The following is a 16577-nucleotide window of genomic DNA, read 5'->3' as shown; positions in this document are numbered from 1 at the left end:
GTCAGAGAGTTGGGCTGTATGAAAAGCCAGGTGCTTGTTAACAATGGTGGGAACAAACAAGAGAAATTTATTCAAAACAAGGCTCTCAGCTGCTGTTTAAGGAACTCTCGTGACACAGTGGGGCCAGCGAAGAGGGAGGAAGGGGGGCGTGATTTGCCCTCACTAACTGATCAAAGTGGAGCAACAGGAACACAGAGGGGTGGTAGTCCCCAGAGAGAGTTCATTTAATAGGGTATCTAAAGCTTCCCTGAAAAGACTTTGTGAGTGTGCATCACCCAGACCAACAAAGAGGGAGAAGGGATATGAGTTGTTTCCATCCATTGCACTTCAAGGTCTAAGCAAAGAGTGGCAAACAAGGTAGATTAAAGGCACCAGCATGGCACATATATATGAATAGTGGGGGTATCACAGCACTGTGAGGGTTTGGGCGAGAGGTTGGACACCTGTGAATATTGGAAGCCAGACCAAGCCACCAACACAGAGCTACAGGAAAGGAAAAAAAAGAAAATATGGAACCCAGCCCTACTCTGCCTGCAACAACCAGGAAGACCAGCAGAATGCACTTGGTAGGTTCAAGGTAGGTAGGAGGCATGTTCCTTTTCTTTTCTTTTTTTTTTCCCAAATATAAGACAATAAGACCTGGAGCTATAAAAGGATCAAAGACAGATTCAGAGGAGATAAGAAGACTAATACTAACAATTGAAACAAAATTCATTTTGCTATCCTACAGTACTTGCATTGTATTTATTTTTATTTTTAATTTTTTGTTATTATCTTATTTTTAAATTTCTCTTTTTTCCATGTATTTTTCTTGGTTTTGCTTGCTTGGCTTTATTGTTCAAACGGTTTTCTTTGTTTTCCCTTTTCATATTGCATTTTAATTTCTGTCCATTCACTTCACTCGTATTACTATAACACACTACTCTTGGTCTTTTACTTTTTATTCTTTTTATTCAGATCATTCACTTCTTGTCATATTATTGTTGTTCCCATTCCCACATAGCCCCCTTCCCTGGACTTGGTCCATTTTACTATCTTTCTGAGCTTTATTACTGTTGTGGTTAACTTCATGCTCTCACACACTATGCCAAGTTTCTATCAATTACTCTCACTGTATCTCATCATCTAATCCAGGATAGGCACTTTGGTTTTTGAAGCCAGCTCACATTCTTCTTCCCCTCTAACAAGGTTTTTATCTCTTCTTAACCCTAAATAAAAAGTGACTAGTTGGGTAAAATAACAAGGTTAATGCTGTATTTTTCCAAAGGATCTCCCATCTGCTCTACACTTGTTGGTACTTTAAATCCCATAGAATACTCTACTATGGTCATAATCCACTTCATCTTCACCCCACCCCAGATCACATACAAGATAAGGTGGCAGTTGTGAATACCACTAAACCCACTAAAGGAGAGAACCCACCAACAAAGGAGCCACCAATAGGTAAAACCCAAGTACAAAAAGAAAGCCCACTCAAACAGAAAAAAGGGCAATGCTAGAGCATCCAGACAAGGAGATCAAAGACACCACTCCACTGAATCCCACAGAACTCCTACCTTAATGTTTAGCCTACAAGGACAGCTAGTGAAGCAGAGTATTGGAAACTGCAGAAACAAACAAAAGAAGTCAACTAAAGTGGCAAGACAAGGAAAGAACTTGCAATTTAAAGCAATGGATGACTCCCTACTAAAAGAGCTAAGTGCAATAGAGGCAAGCAAACTATCAGGTATAGAATTCAAAAGAATGGTTATAAGGATGCTCAAGGAACTCACAGAAAACTACAAAGAACAGAGGGGGAACTACAAGAGTATGAAAAATGAAATAGAAACTATAAACAAGAACCATTATGAAATGAAGAAAACAATTTCTGAAATAGAAAACATACTAGAAAGAAATACAAGCAGGCTGGATGAAGCAGAGGACCAAATTAGTGAGCTGTAAGACAAAGTAGAAAGAAATACCCAAGTAGAGCAGCTGCATGACAGAAGACTTAAAAAATATGAGGATAGCTTAAGAGAACTGCAACACAACATGAAATGCAACAACATTCAAATCATAAGAATACCATAATGAGAAGGAAAGGAGCAAAAGGTAGAAATATTGTTTGAAAAAATAATGAAAGAAAACTTTCTGAACCTGGAAAGGGGAAAAACCACACAACTTCAGGAAGCATGGAGGGTCACAATCAAGATGAACTTGAATAGGCTTACTCCCAAACACATCATATTTAAAACACCAAGTTTTAAATACAAAGAGAGAATCTTAAAAGCAGCAAGGAAGAAACAAGAAGTGACATACAAGGGAGCTCCAACATGGCTAGTTGCTGATTTCTCAACAGACACACTTCAGGCTAGGAGAGAATGGCAAGAAATATTCCAAGAAATCAAAGGCAAAGGCCTGCAACCAAGACTACTCTACACAGCGAGGCTCTCAGTTAAAATGGAAGGTGAGATATGTAGTTTCCCAGAAAAAGAAGGCTGAAAGAATATAGCTCCATGAAACCAGCACTGCAAGATATGCTAAAGGGACTGCTATAAGAAGACAAAGGAAAAGAGTCAGAGAGAGAGGAACACAGGTACAATGGGGAAAAATGAATAAATACTTACTAATAATAATTTTAAGTGTGAATATATTAAATGCTCCCATCAAAAGACAGGTGTGGCAGACTCCAGCCAGCAAAGTGCACCTGTTGTGACTGAAGACAAGAATAAATGCACAAGCTAAAGCAATCCTGTGGAGAAAAGGGGGATGGCATAGCCACTTTCTCAAGAGGAGAGCGCCCTAGCCCTTGCCTAGACAGGCTTTTATTGTTTTTTCTTGGGTCTTACATCAAAGAAGGATTTATTATCTATTGCAAAGAATATTATTGTCTACATTTTAGGTACACTCAAGGAAATGAAAATAACACATACAGAAGGGAAAAGTGGCGAGCTGATTAACTCTATCCCTGAGAAAATTCACACAGGCTTTGGAAATTACCTTGAAGGTAGACAATATACATTTACTATTTCAGAGCAGGGAGAGGGAATTTTAGCAAGAGCAAGCCATAATAGTCTGTATGCACTTTGTAGGCCTGATTCCCATGAGAAAACTCGGTTTGAAGGTCTGGCTCCTGCCCACCCTCTCACTTCTCTAAACTTTCCATACAGAGCTGAGTCACATTTGCCAGACCAAAATAAACCAGTCCCCTACACATAGGGAAGCTAAATGGATAAGAAAACATGATGCACACATATGCTGCCTGCAAGAGACCCACCTCAGTACAAAAGATCTACACAAACAGAAAGTGAAGGGTTGGAAAAACATATTCCAACCAAATGGACAGGAAAAAGAAAGCTGGGGTAGCAATACTTATATCAGACAAAATAGACTTCTAAACAAAAGTCATAAAGACAGACACTGAAGGACACTTCATAATACTCAAGGGAAACATCCATCACAAAGACATAATTATTGTAAACATGTATGCACCCAACATAGGATCACCCAAATATATAAGCAAAATCTTGGAGGACTTCAAGAAAGACATAGACAGCAACATATTTATACTAGAGAATTTGAACAACCCAGTGTGAAAAATATATAGATCTTCCAAACAAAATATCAACGAGGATATTGTGGCATTACACAATGCCCTAGATCAAATAGACTTAACTGATATACATAGAACTTTTCATCCCAAAGAAGAAAATTACACATTGTTTTCAAATTTATATAAAATATTTTCAAAGATAGACCACATAATAGGACACCAAATAGCCTCAACAAATTCAATAAAATTTAAATCATATCAAGTATTTTCTCAGAACACAAGGGCCTCAAACAAGAAACCAACTGCAAGGAAAAAACTAAAAAAAAACTCAAATTCATAGAGATTCAACAGCAAACTATTCAACAATGAATGGCTTAATAATAAGATCAAGGAAGAAATAAAAAAGTTTCTGAAATCAAATGAAATGGAGACACATTAGTCCAAATCAAATGGAACACAGAAAAGGCAGTCCTGAGCAAGTAATTCATAGCAATAGGCCTACCTAAAAAAAAAGAAAAAGAAATGTTTCAAATAAACAACCTAACCCTACATCTTCAAGAACTGTGGAAACAACAAGAAACAAATTCTGGAGCGAGCAGATGGAAGGAAATAACCAAGGTCCTTGGTTATATGACATAGAGACTAAAGAACAATCCAAAGAATCAATAAATCCAGGAGTTGGTTCTTTGAAAATCAACAAGCCTTTAAGCAGATTAATAAAGAAAAAAAGAGCCCTGGCTGGCATGGCTCAGTGGATTGAGTGCGGGCCTGCGAACCAGACGATCGCGGTTCGATTCCCAGTCAGGGCACATAGCTGGGTTGCAAGCCGGTTCCTTGCAGGCTAACTACCAGCAGGCGACGCACAAAAGGCAACCATACATTGATGTTTCTCTCCCTCTTTCCTTCCCCTCTAAAGATAAATAAATAAATAAATAAAATCTTTAAAAAGAAAAAAAGAGAAAGGACGTAAATAAAATCAGAAATTAAAGAGGAGAAATTACAACGTTTCCCACAGAAATACAAAGACTTGTAAGAAATAACTATGAACAACTTATATGCCAAGAAATTTGAAAATCTAGGTGAAATGGACAAATTTCTAGAAAAATATAATCTTCTGAAAGCAGAAAGCCTGAACAGACCAATAACAGGTGGTGAAATCGGAGCACTAATCAAAAAATACCTGTCACACAAAATCCCTGGACTGCACAGTCTCACAGGAGAATTTTAAAAAAGAGTTAAGGAAGAGCTAACCCCCATACTTCTCAGACTATTCCAAAAAATACAAGGAGATCAAAGACTCCCAGACTCTTTTTATGGAGCCAGGATCATCCTAATCCCAAAATCATGAAGACACAACAAAGAAAGAAAACTACAGGCCAATATTGCTGATGAACATAGAATCCTCAACAAAATATTGGCCAACTGCAACCAGCAATAAATTAAAAAGGTCATACACCACGATCAAGAGGGATTCATCCAAGAAATACAAGGATGGTACAAATCAATAAACATAATACATCATGTAAACAAAAAGAAAGACAAAATCAAATGATAATATCAATACATGAGGAACAAGCATTTGATCAAGTACAGTACCCATTTATGACAAAAACACTGAGCAAAGTGGGAGTAGAGGGAGCATACTTCATTGAAATAAAGGCCATATATGAGAAACCTACAGCCAAGATTATACTAACAGGCAAAAACTGAAAGTTTTTCCCTAGGATCAGGAACAAGACAAGGGTGTTTGCCTTCACCACATTTATTCAACATAGTATTGGAAGTCTTAGCCACAGTGGTCAGAGAAGAGAAAGAAATAAGAGGTATCCAAATTGAAATGAAGCAAGAAAACTGTCATTGTTTGCATATGATATGATACTGTACATAGAAAACCCTATAGACTCCACCAAGAAACTACTGAACCTAATAAATGGATTTGGAAAAAACAGTTGAATTTAAACATGAACAATGAAATATCAGAAACAGAAATCAGAGAAAAAAATCTCATTTGATAAAGCAATGAGGAAAATAAAGTATTTAGGAATAAATCTTACCAAGGACTCAAAATACCTAATCTCAGAAAACTACACAACACTGAAGAAGGAAATTAAGGAAGGCACAAATAAATAGATGCCTATACTGTTTGTGGATTGTAAGAATTTCCATAATCAAAATTTCCATATTATGCAAAACAAATTATACATTGAATGCAATAACTATTAAAATATCAATAACATATTTCACATATAAAGAAAAAACATTTCAAAAATTTATATGGAACTGTACATGACCCCAAATAGCCTCAGCAATTTTGAGAAAGAACAAAATAAGAAAGATCACAATATTATCAAACTATATCACAAACCCACTGTAATCAAAACAGTCTGGTACTGGCATCAGAACTGGCATAGACCAATGGAACAGAATAGAGAGCCCAGAAATAAACTCATGTCTCCATGGTCAATTAATACTTGACAAAGTGGGGAGGGGCATAAAATAGAGTATAAATACTCTATACTTTACACAGGGTGTTGGTAGATCTGGACAGCTACATGGAAAGAAATGAAACTCGATGACCAACTTATACCATACACCACAATAAAATCAAGAATAAAATCATAATAAAAGGGTTAAATATAAGTCATGACATCATAAAAGTGCTAGAGCAGAACATAGGCAGGAAAATCTCAGATATTCACACAGCAGTATTGTCACCAATACATCCCCTAGGGCATAAAGGAAAAAAATGAACAAATGAGAATTCGTCAAACGAAAAAGCTTCTGGATGGCTAAATAAAACATCAGCAAAATGAAAAGGGAATCAATTGTATGGGAAAGTTTATTTGCCAATGAGACTCTGAGAAGGGCCTGATCTCCAAAATATAAAGAACTGATAGGACTCAACACCTGGCAGACAAACAATCCAATTAAAAAATGATTAAAGGACTTCAACAGACACTTCTCCAAGGAGGACATACAGAGGGTCCAGAGACATATGAAAGGATGCTCAACATCACCAGCCAGCAGAGAGATGCAAATTAAAACCACAGTGAGATACCACTTCCCACCAGTTAGAATGGCCATCATAAACAAATTAACAAACAAAAGTGCCGGTAAGGGTGTGGGGAAAAGGGAACCCTAGTGCACTGTTGGTAGGAATGCAGACTGGTGCAGCCACTGTGGAAAATAGTGTGGAATTTACCCCCCCCAAAACTAACAATGGAACTGCCTTTTGATTCAGTGATCCCATTGCAGGGATTACACCATAAGAACACTGAAACACCAGTTCAAAAGAACCTATGTATCCCAATGTTCATATCAGCATTATTTACTATAGCCAAGTGCTAGAAACAGCCTATTGCCAAACAGTAAATGAGTAGATTTAAAAAACTGTGGTATATATACACAATGGAATACTATGCAGCAGAAAGAAAAAAGGAACTCCTACCCTTGTGACAGCATGGAAGGAACTGGAGAGTATTATGCTAAGTGAAATTAGCCAGGCAAAGAAAGAAAAGTCCATATGATCTCACTTCTAGGTGGAACCTAATCAACAAAACAAAAACCAGAAATATAGAACCAGAGACATGGAAATAAGGAACAAACTGACAGTAACTAAAGGGGGTGGGGGAGAGGGATAACAAGGAATAGAAGGGGAAGGATCTAGTCATGGAACATGTACAAAGGACCCATGGATATGGACAACAGGGTGGGGATTGACTGTGGGCAGTTTGTTGGGCAATGGAGAGCCACTGGGGAAAATTGGGACAACTGTAACTGAACAACAATAAAAATAATAAAGCAGAAGCAAAAAGAGAGAAGTAATAGAAATCTCTCAAATTTTACATAGGTCAAATTTGGTCGCCCATTATCCAGCTTGGAAGACCATTTTAGAGCAGAGAGAAGACAAAACAGAAAACTATATCCCCTTTCTTTTCAGTTTTTTGGCTTTGGTGTCTCATGGATAATGGAGGTGATGAATGGTTGGCAGTGGGGCTGGGGTACAGAAACCAAGGCAGAATTGGTTGCTAGGTCCACAATTAAAGAAACTTGGAGAGAAGTGATCAAGGACCATGAGTAATCTGGGAGACATTTCTGCTTTGGGGTGAAAAGTTAGTGGACCTTCAGTAATTTTTGAGTTTTCTACCATATTCATGCCTTATTTATGCAAAACAAATTAAAAAATTTTAAAGGACACAAATGAATTCTGAAGTATTTAAAGCACTCCTCTTTTGCAGAGAAATAGACATTCTATTTTAACTTTCAAACTTTAAAAGAGGTTTTGTTTGAGGAAAGGAATAACTTTTGTTTCAGAAATTTACATTGTGATTTTGAGAAATATTGATTCATTTACAAATAAGCTCTGAAATTTTTTCTAACTGTAAAGAATTAGGAGGTATCTCATTTTGAGATAGTGGTCTGTCCATTCTACATCCTTTAAAGTTTTTTATTTTAATAACTTGCTATTTTCAAATACATTTATTATTCATATCTAAATTTTGGTCTAGTTGCAACTATGAGAAAAACAGGGAGAACCAAGGTAGAAGGATAACAGCAAAGAGAAAAATCATCCAACATGTATTAATTTACAAATTATGGTATGCTCAATGTTATGTCACTGCAGATCATTAAAAAGAATATGTTACTGCCCTGGCTGGTGTAGCTCAGTGGATTGAACGTGGGCCTGAGAACCACATGATCTCGGTTAGATTCCCAGTCAGGGCATGTGCCTGGGTTGCAGGCCAGTTCCCAGCAGGGAACTCACGAGAGGCAACCATACATTGATATTTCTCTCCTTCTCTCCTTCCCTCCCCCTCTAAATATAAATAAATAAAATCTTTTAAAAATTTTTAAAAAGTATGTGTTACTGATGTGGAAATATATCTTATTTATGTTAAAAACAACTTGCAGTACATTATGTAGAATAAATGAATTTATTTATAAAGTAATATAGTAAGTTACATACTGAAAAACTATCTGGAAGAATACCAACCAAATGAATATGGGCATGATGTGTTAGAAGGACTCGGAGGAGGGGATAGATTATGAGTGACTTTTACTTTCTAGGTTGTATATTTCCGCAATATTTTTCCCACAAGTGTGTTATTTTGTAAACATGAAATACAACACAGATAAAACTTACTAAAAGGGAATGGCAGTTAGAGAGTTCAGCAAGAGACTGCAAAATATTGCAAACCAAGAACTCAAGACACTCTCCCCTCAGACTTTTTGTTTTTTCAAAATTTAAAATTGTTATGTTTATTGTATGGTTAGTACTCTTTAAAACCCCTCACATCCTTTGTGGTTATCTGTAAGGGCAATAATAAATAATCTGTTGGGAAGATATTGGTAACTTGTGAGAATCTGATTTGCAGTAAGTTGAGGAGTGAATATGTAAAAGAAAATTTGGACAGACGATACTGATAAAAGTGGCTAAATAAATTCATGAAAAAATGTAGTGATCATAAAATTAGCCGTAGAGGACAGAATCTGAGTCCTTAATAAGAAAGCAGTCCACTGAAGCTTTTTGAGCATAACAATGATCTGTTGATGGTCCTTCCTGGTAGTAAAAATAATACAAATCAGGAGGATAGATGTGGAGGCTGTTGCATCGTGGTAAAAGGGAACAGTAGTAAGGAAAGAACTACTAATAGGAAAGGAGGAATGGGCAGCTAGGAAGGATATAAATCAGGATATTCAGTGACATTCTTCTCAAGCTATTTCTAAGTAGAATGAAGCTGAAACAGGCAAGAAAAGACATATTTTATTTTTATTTTTTATTGTTGTTCAAGCACAGTTGCATCCACTTTCCCCACCCAGCCTCCTCCACAACATCCCCACCCCACCACCACCTCTTAATTCTACTAGCTTTTGGCTTTGTCCATGAGTCCTTTATATATGTTCCTTGACAACCTTTCCCATTCTTTCCACTGTTAACCCCCTCTCCCCTTTTATCTGGTTACAGTCAGTTTGTTCTTTATTTCAATGTCTCTGATTATATTTTGCATGTTTGTTTGCTTTGTTGATTAGGTTACACTAATAGGTGAGATCATATGGTATTTGTCTTTCACCATTATGCCTTTTACCATTATGCTAAATGGTATTTCATTTAGCATAATGCTCTTCAGTTCCATCCATGCTGTCACAAAGGGCAGGCTCTCATTTTTTTTTCTGCTGCATAGAATTCACTGTGTACATATACCATAGTTTTTTGATCCACTCATTTACTGATGGGCATTTAGGTTGCTTCCAACACTTGGCTATTGTAAATTGTGCTTCTATGAACATTGGGGTGCATAGATTCTTTTGAATTTGTGTTTCAGGGTTCTTAGTATATAATCCCAGCAGTGGAATTGCCAGGTCAAAAGGCAATTTTTGTTTCTAATTTTCTGAGGAAATTCCATACCATTTTCCACAGAGGCTGCACCAGTCTGCATTCCCTCCAATGGTGTTCTAGGGTTCCCTTTTCTCCACAACCTCTCCAACACTTGTTGTTTGTTGATTTGTGTACAATGGCCATTCTGACCAGTGTGAGGTGGTATCTCATTATGGTTTTAATTTGCATCTTTCTGCTGGCCAGTGATGCTGAGCATCTTTTCAAATGTTGAAGGGTTAAAGGGACCTTGAGAATCCTCCCTGTTTATGCCTGAGCTGTGATCTTCATTGTAAGAGTGAAATATAGGCTTGCTATCTCCCAGGGAAAACTAGCCCTTCTCCTCAGGAGATTAGTACCTTTGATCTTTAACTGTTTCTTCAGGGAGAATTGGTCCTTCTCCCAGAGGGACCAGTTGGTTAGTCAAGTCACACAAGGCCCTTGGCACATAGCCACTTTTGTCTAAACATATTTAACCATAGCCCCCAAAGTGAGACTTTGGAATCTCACCCAGAGGAAAGGACACTTCATTTGGAACTTTTCCCATTTGGACCTCAAATGCTGTCTTCAGGATTCTCCAGCATCTAGTTTGGGTGTTGGTGATTTCCTGTCTGGTCATGTATGTTCTTGATTCTTGCTTTCTCTTTGTTCTTGCTTAATAAAGTGCTTAGCTATTATTCATTTTTGACTTGGGGTCTTTGTTGTCTGTGAATTCGAAACTCCAAACTAAGTGGCCACAATCTCGTATGTGCCCCTTAATGTCACATATGTCTCTGGGCCCTCTGTATGTCTTCCTTGAAGAAGTGTCTGTTAAGGTCCTCTGCTCATTCTTTTAATTGAGTTGTTTGTCTTCCTGGAGTGGAGTCGTGTGAGTTTTTTATATATTTTGGAGATCAAACCCTTGTCTGAGGTATCAATGGCACATGTATTTTCCTATATGGTTGGTTCCCTTTGATTTTCCTGATGTTTTCTTTAGCCATGCAGAAGCTATTTATTCTGATGAAGTCCTATTTTTTTATTCTCTCCTTTATGTCCCTTGCCCAAGGGGATGTATCAGTGAAAATATTGCTGTGTGAAATATCTGAGATCTCCTGCCTATGTTCTCCTCTAGGACTTTTATGGTGTCAGGACTCATATTTAATTCTTTTATTCATCTTGAGTTTTTTTCTCTATGATATAAGTTGGTGGTAGAGTTGTATTGTTTGCATTTAGCTCTCCAGATCTCCAAACACCATTTGTTGAAGAAGCTATTTTTATTTCACTTTGTGCCCCCTCACTTGATTAAATATTGACCATGGAGACATGGGCTTATTTCTGGGCTCTCTACTCTGTTCCATTGGTCGATGTGTCTGTTCTTATGACAGTACCAGACTATTTTAATTACATTGGCCTTTTAATACAGTTTGATATCAGGTATTATGATCCTTCCTATACTGTTCTTCTTTCTCAAAATTGCTGAGGCTATTTGGGGTCATGTACAGTTCCATTTAAATTTTTGAAATGTTTGTTCTGTATTTGTGAAATACATCATTGGTATGTTAATAGTGATTGCTTGGATCTATAAATTGCTTTGAATAGTATGGACATTTTGATGATGTTAATTCTTCCAATCCATGAACATGTTATATGTTTCTACTCGTTTGTGTCTTTCTTATTTCTTTCTTCAGTATCATGTAGTTTTCTGAGTACAGGTATTTTGCCTCCTTGGCTAGGTTTATTTTTAGGTACTTTATTTTTCTTGTTGCTATATCAAGTGGGATTTTTTCTAATCTTTTTGTGATATTTAATTGTTGGTGCATGAAAATGCCATCAGTTTGTGAATATTAACTTTGTATCCCACTGTTTTGTCAAAATCACTTTAGGTCAAATAGTTTTCTAGTATTGTCTATAGGGGTTTATATGTACACTATCATGTCATCTGGAAATAATTACAGTTGCACTTCCTCCTTTCCTAGTTGGATGCCATTTATTTCTTTTTCTTGTCTGATTCCTGTGTCTGGAACTTCCAATTCTGTGTGGAATAGAAGTAGTGAAAATGGACATCCTTGTCTTGTCCCTGATTTTAGTGGGAAAGCTTTTAGTTTTCTCCAAATGAGTATGATGTTGGCTGTAGGTCTTTCATATATGGTCTTTACTATGTTCAGGTATGCTCCCTCTACTTCCACTTTGCTAAGTGTTCTTTTTGTAAATGAGTGGTGTACCTCATTGGCTTTTTCCACATTTATTGATATGATTATGTGATTTTTGTCTTTTCTTTTGTTATATGATGTATTATGTTGATTGAATTGTGAATATTATACCATCTTTGCATCCCTGGGAAGAATCCTACTTGATCATGGTGTATGATATTTTTAATGCTTTGCTGGATGCAGTTTGCCAATATTTTGTTGAGGATTTTAGCATCTATGTTCATCAGCAATATTGGTGTATAGATTTCTTTCTTTGCTGTGTCTTTATCTGGTTTTGGGATTAGGATGATGCTGGCTTCATAAAGAGTTTGGGGATCCTCCTTCTTGAACTTTTTGAAATAGTCTGAAGCTAGGGGTTAGCTCATCTTTAAAGGTTTTGTAAAATTCTCCCGTGAGACTGTCCATTCCAGGGCTTTTGTGTGCTGGGATTTTTTTTTAATACTGCTTCATTTTTCTAGGTGTTGTTGGTCTGTTTAGGCTTTCTGCTTCTTCTTCATTCAGTTTTGGAAGATTACATTTTTTTTCTAGAAGTTTTTCTGTTTCTCCCAGGTTTTCAAATTCCTTGGCATATAGATGTTTATATAATAATATTTTATAATCCTTTGTATTTCTGTGGTATCAGTTGAAATATCTCCTCTTTCATTTCTCTTTTTTATTTTATTTTTTATTGTTGTTCAAGTACAGTCGTCTCCCAGATATTCCACACAGCAATATTTTCTCCTCTTTCATTTTTGATTTTATTTATTTGGGCCCTCTCTCTTTTTTTTCTTTATGCATCTGCTTAAAGGCTTGTTGATTTTGTTTATCTTTTCAGAGCACCACTTGCCGGATTTATTGATCCTTTGAATTGTTCTTTTAGTTCCTATGACATTTAATTCTGCTCTGACCTTGGTTATTTCCTTCTGTCTGCTCACTCCAGAACTTGTCTGTTGTTGTTCCTCCAGTTCATGTAAGTATAGGGTTAGGTTGTTTTCTTGAAATGTTTCTATCTTTTGTAGGTAGGCCTGTGTCATTTTGAACTTCCCTCTCAGGACTGCCTCTGCTGTGCCCCGTAAGTTTTGAACTATTCTGTGTTGATTTTCATTTGTTTCCAGAAACTTTTTAATCTTATTTTTAATCCATTCATTGTTTAATAGCATGTTATTAAATTTCCATGAATTTGAATGTTTTTGAGCTTTTTCTCCTGAGGTTCATTTGTAGTTTCAGGAACTTGTGGTCCGAGAAAATGCTTGATATGATTTCAAATTCCTTGAATTGTTGAGATTTTTTCTGTTTCCTATCACATGTTCCATATGCATTGAAAAAATGTATATTTTGCTTCTTTGGGGTGAAGTGTTCTATATATATATTAATTAAGCCTGTTTGATCTAGGGCATTGTTCAATGCTGTAATATCCTTGCTGGTTTTTTATTTGGAAGATCTATCCATTGTTGGCAATGTGGTGTTAAAATCCCCTACTATAAGTGTGTTGCTGTCTATCTTTTTCTTGAAGTCCTCCAAGATTTTTCCTATATATTTGAGTTCTCCTATTGATATATGTTTATAGTGATTATGTCTTCTTGATGGTTGCTTCCCTTGAATATGCTGAAGTGTCCTTCTGTGTCTCTTTTTTTATGGCCTCTCTTTTGAAGTCTATTTTGTCTGATACAAGTATTGTTACCCTGGCTTTTTCTTTCCCTATCCATTTGCTTGGAATATTTTTTTCCAACCCTTCACTTTCAGTTTGTATAGGTCTTTTGTTCTGATGTATGTCTCTTGCAGGCAGCATATGTGTGGGTCATGTTTTCTTTTCTTTTTTAAAAAAAGATTTTTTAAAGAGAGGAAGGGAGGGAGAAAAAGAAATATCATATGTGTTGTTGCCTCTCACGTGCCCCCTATTGGAGACCTGGCCAGCAGCCCATGCATGTGCCCTACACTGTGAATGGAACTAGCAATCCCTATTTTGCAGACTGGAACTCACTGAGTCACATCAGCCAGGGTCTGTTTTCTTATCTTTCAGCTACCCTATGTCTTTTGATTGGAACGTTTAATCTATTTACATTTAAGGTTATTATTAATAGGTACTTATTCATTGCCATTTCCACACACCCCCCTTTGTACCTGTGTTCCTCTCTCAGAGAGAAACATTTTAAGATAGAGAAATAGAGAGGCATACAGTAAGGAAGTGAGCTAGAAGAAGAGAGCGGCAGAGACACAAAGAGGGACTGATAAAGGAAAGAGATTTGCTTGTACTTTGGGGAAGACATAGAAAGCTCTGTCAAGGAAGTATTCAGCCAGGCAATATGAAGAATAGACACATTTATTGAAGAAGGTACAAGACGCATTGTCCATAGGACAATGACAGCACAGTTCCCTTTAAGGTAGGCACTTTGATATGTCACAAGGTTCTTTCAATTGCCATCAACTGCTCTATCATATTTTCTTGAATCTCACCTATGGTCTGAAGTCTCTCCCCTTTCAAAGTTGATTGTAGTTTTTGGGAAAAGCCAGAAGTTGCAGGGTGCCAAATCTGGGCTATAGGGGGGCTGAATTACCTGGGTGATTTGATGTTTCAAAACAAAAAACAAAAGAAAAATCAAAACTCTACATAAGACCTGATGCATGAGTGGCTCTGTTGTTGTGATAAAGCTGCTAATCACCAGTTGGCCAGAGCCTCAGCCTTCTGAATCATCCAATTTCCATGGAGGAATATTCAAGCTTACTGCAAAATTTGATGCAGATTCATTGCTCTACTCACTCAGACATTTTGAATGAGATGGCCACATAGTACACATGCTCGTTCAACAGCATCTACTGCTCCCACTGACTAGTACAGTGAAGTCATCACTATTCACACACGTGCATTCCAGCCACTCTCTTTCTCGGCTGCCAGGTTACATTGTCACTCAAATCCTTCTCTTTATAGTAACAATGGCTGAACTTTTTCTGAACATACCTCTTAGAAGTTCTTTTAAACAGATATGGCTTTGTAGTTTTCTGGCCACCTCCCACCAATCTCACCAAGATGGAACCTAAATGGGAAACCCTCAGAATGGGCTATTACACATATACAGGAGGTCTAAGAATAAATAGGAGATAAAAAAATCAACAAACTTTTAAGGATAATTGATTTAAACCAATTCTTCTTATTATTATTCTATCTTTTTAAAAAAAATTTAACATTCCATTTATTTATTTTTAGAGAAAAGGGAAGGGAGGGAGAAAGAGAGGGAGAGAAACTTCAGATGTGCAAGAAATACATTGATCTCAGGCCCCCAAGTGGGGACCTTGCCCACAACCCAAGCATGTTCCCTGACTGGGAATTGAACTGAGGACTTCTTGGTTTGCAGACCAGCACTCAGTCCATTGAACCACACAAGCCAGGGCTCATACTGTTTATCTTAATATGTACTTATTTAGAAGCTATTATACACTGGGCTCTATTCATTAAGGCACAGAATCCTTCTAGATCCTGGCCGGGAAAATTGTTAAATAAGTTGTCTCAGGTCACAAAGTCAGTGAATGATAGAGCCAGGAATGGAGCCCATATGGACCATCTCTAGAGTCTGAGCACTAACCACCATGCAATGGCCTCCCTTAAACTAACCTGGGTTCCTGCCAGACACTTTTTTCTTAAACCATATATTTTATTGCTGGGTTTATTTAATTCACAGGACCACAGTCTCTGATGTAGGTTATTACTTTTAAAGAACAGTGTGAAAAGACTAGATTATAGAACAATCTAGCATAAGATACAGGTTACAAAAACTCAAATGCATACTCAAACTCAAGACATACTCAAATAACACTGTCACTGAAAAATGTAATTGCCTTTAGTTATTTAAATATTATTTTTTTTCAATTGGTAATTTTGTCTCCAGCATTTAACTGTATTATATTTCCTGAGAATCAAATTTTTAAAGACAGTGAGGGGAAAAGCTAATCTGACTCAGCAAGGGTTTGAGGGATTTTGTTGAATCCCTCAAAGTAGAGTACCCGGTAAACACCCTAGTAAAGACTCCTGCTCTTATGGAGCTCACATGCCTCTGGAGGCTGGATGGGGGTCTGGGATTGCAGATATCTCCAAGATGGTCAACATTAGTTTCTATCCTCCTTGTATGCACATAACATTGCATTATTGACTGCAATTCACTCAACTCCCTTGAATCTGGACTGCCACAACAACACTTTGACCAATAAAGTGTGGCAGAACAATTCTACACTGGTGCTAGACCTGGCCTATAAGAGGACTGACATCCTCTGCTTTGGTCTCTTACAGTCCCTAGCCACCAAGAAAGATATTTGTATTAGTCTGCTTGGACTGCTATGACAAAATACCAGACTGTGTAATTTAATCAACAGAAACTTATTTTCTCAGTTTATTTTCTAGAGGCTGGAAGTCCAAGATTAAGGTGTCAGCAGTATTGGTTTCTCCAAGGCCTCACCTCTCTTTTTAGCTTGCAGAAGGCCATCTTCTCTCTGTGTTTTCATTTGGCCTTTCCTC

At 37.1% G+C, this 16577-nt stretch overlaps 1 long non-coding RNA gene across 1 annotated transcript; it reads right to left on the bottom strand.

The window, feature by feature from the left end:
- Nucleotides 1-4716: 4716 nt before the first annotated feature.
- On the bottom strand, nucleotides 4717-14577 carry LOC118986977 (uncharacterized). The gene is made up of 3 exons (XR_005066490.1): nucleotides 14390-14577; nucleotides 6079-6080; nucleotides 4717-4728 (listed from the first exon to the last, which is right to left on the bottom strand). It is a non-coding gene; the product is annotated as an uncharacterized LOC118986977 (long non-coding RNA).
- Between the last annotated feature and the right edge of the window lie 2000 nt (nucleotides 14578-16577).

Source organism: Sturnira hondurensis, unplaced genomic scaffold (genome assembly GCF_014824575.4).
Source record: "Sturnira hondurensis isolate 20B ecotype Veracruz unplaced genomic scaffold, ASM1482457v3 Scaffold0004751, whole genome shotgun sequence".
Lineage (NCBI taxonomy): Eukaryota > Metazoa > Chordata > Mammalia > Chiroptera > Phyllostomidae > Sturnira > Sturnira hondurensis.
This window is presented reverse-complemented; position numbering and strand designations above follow the sequence as displayed.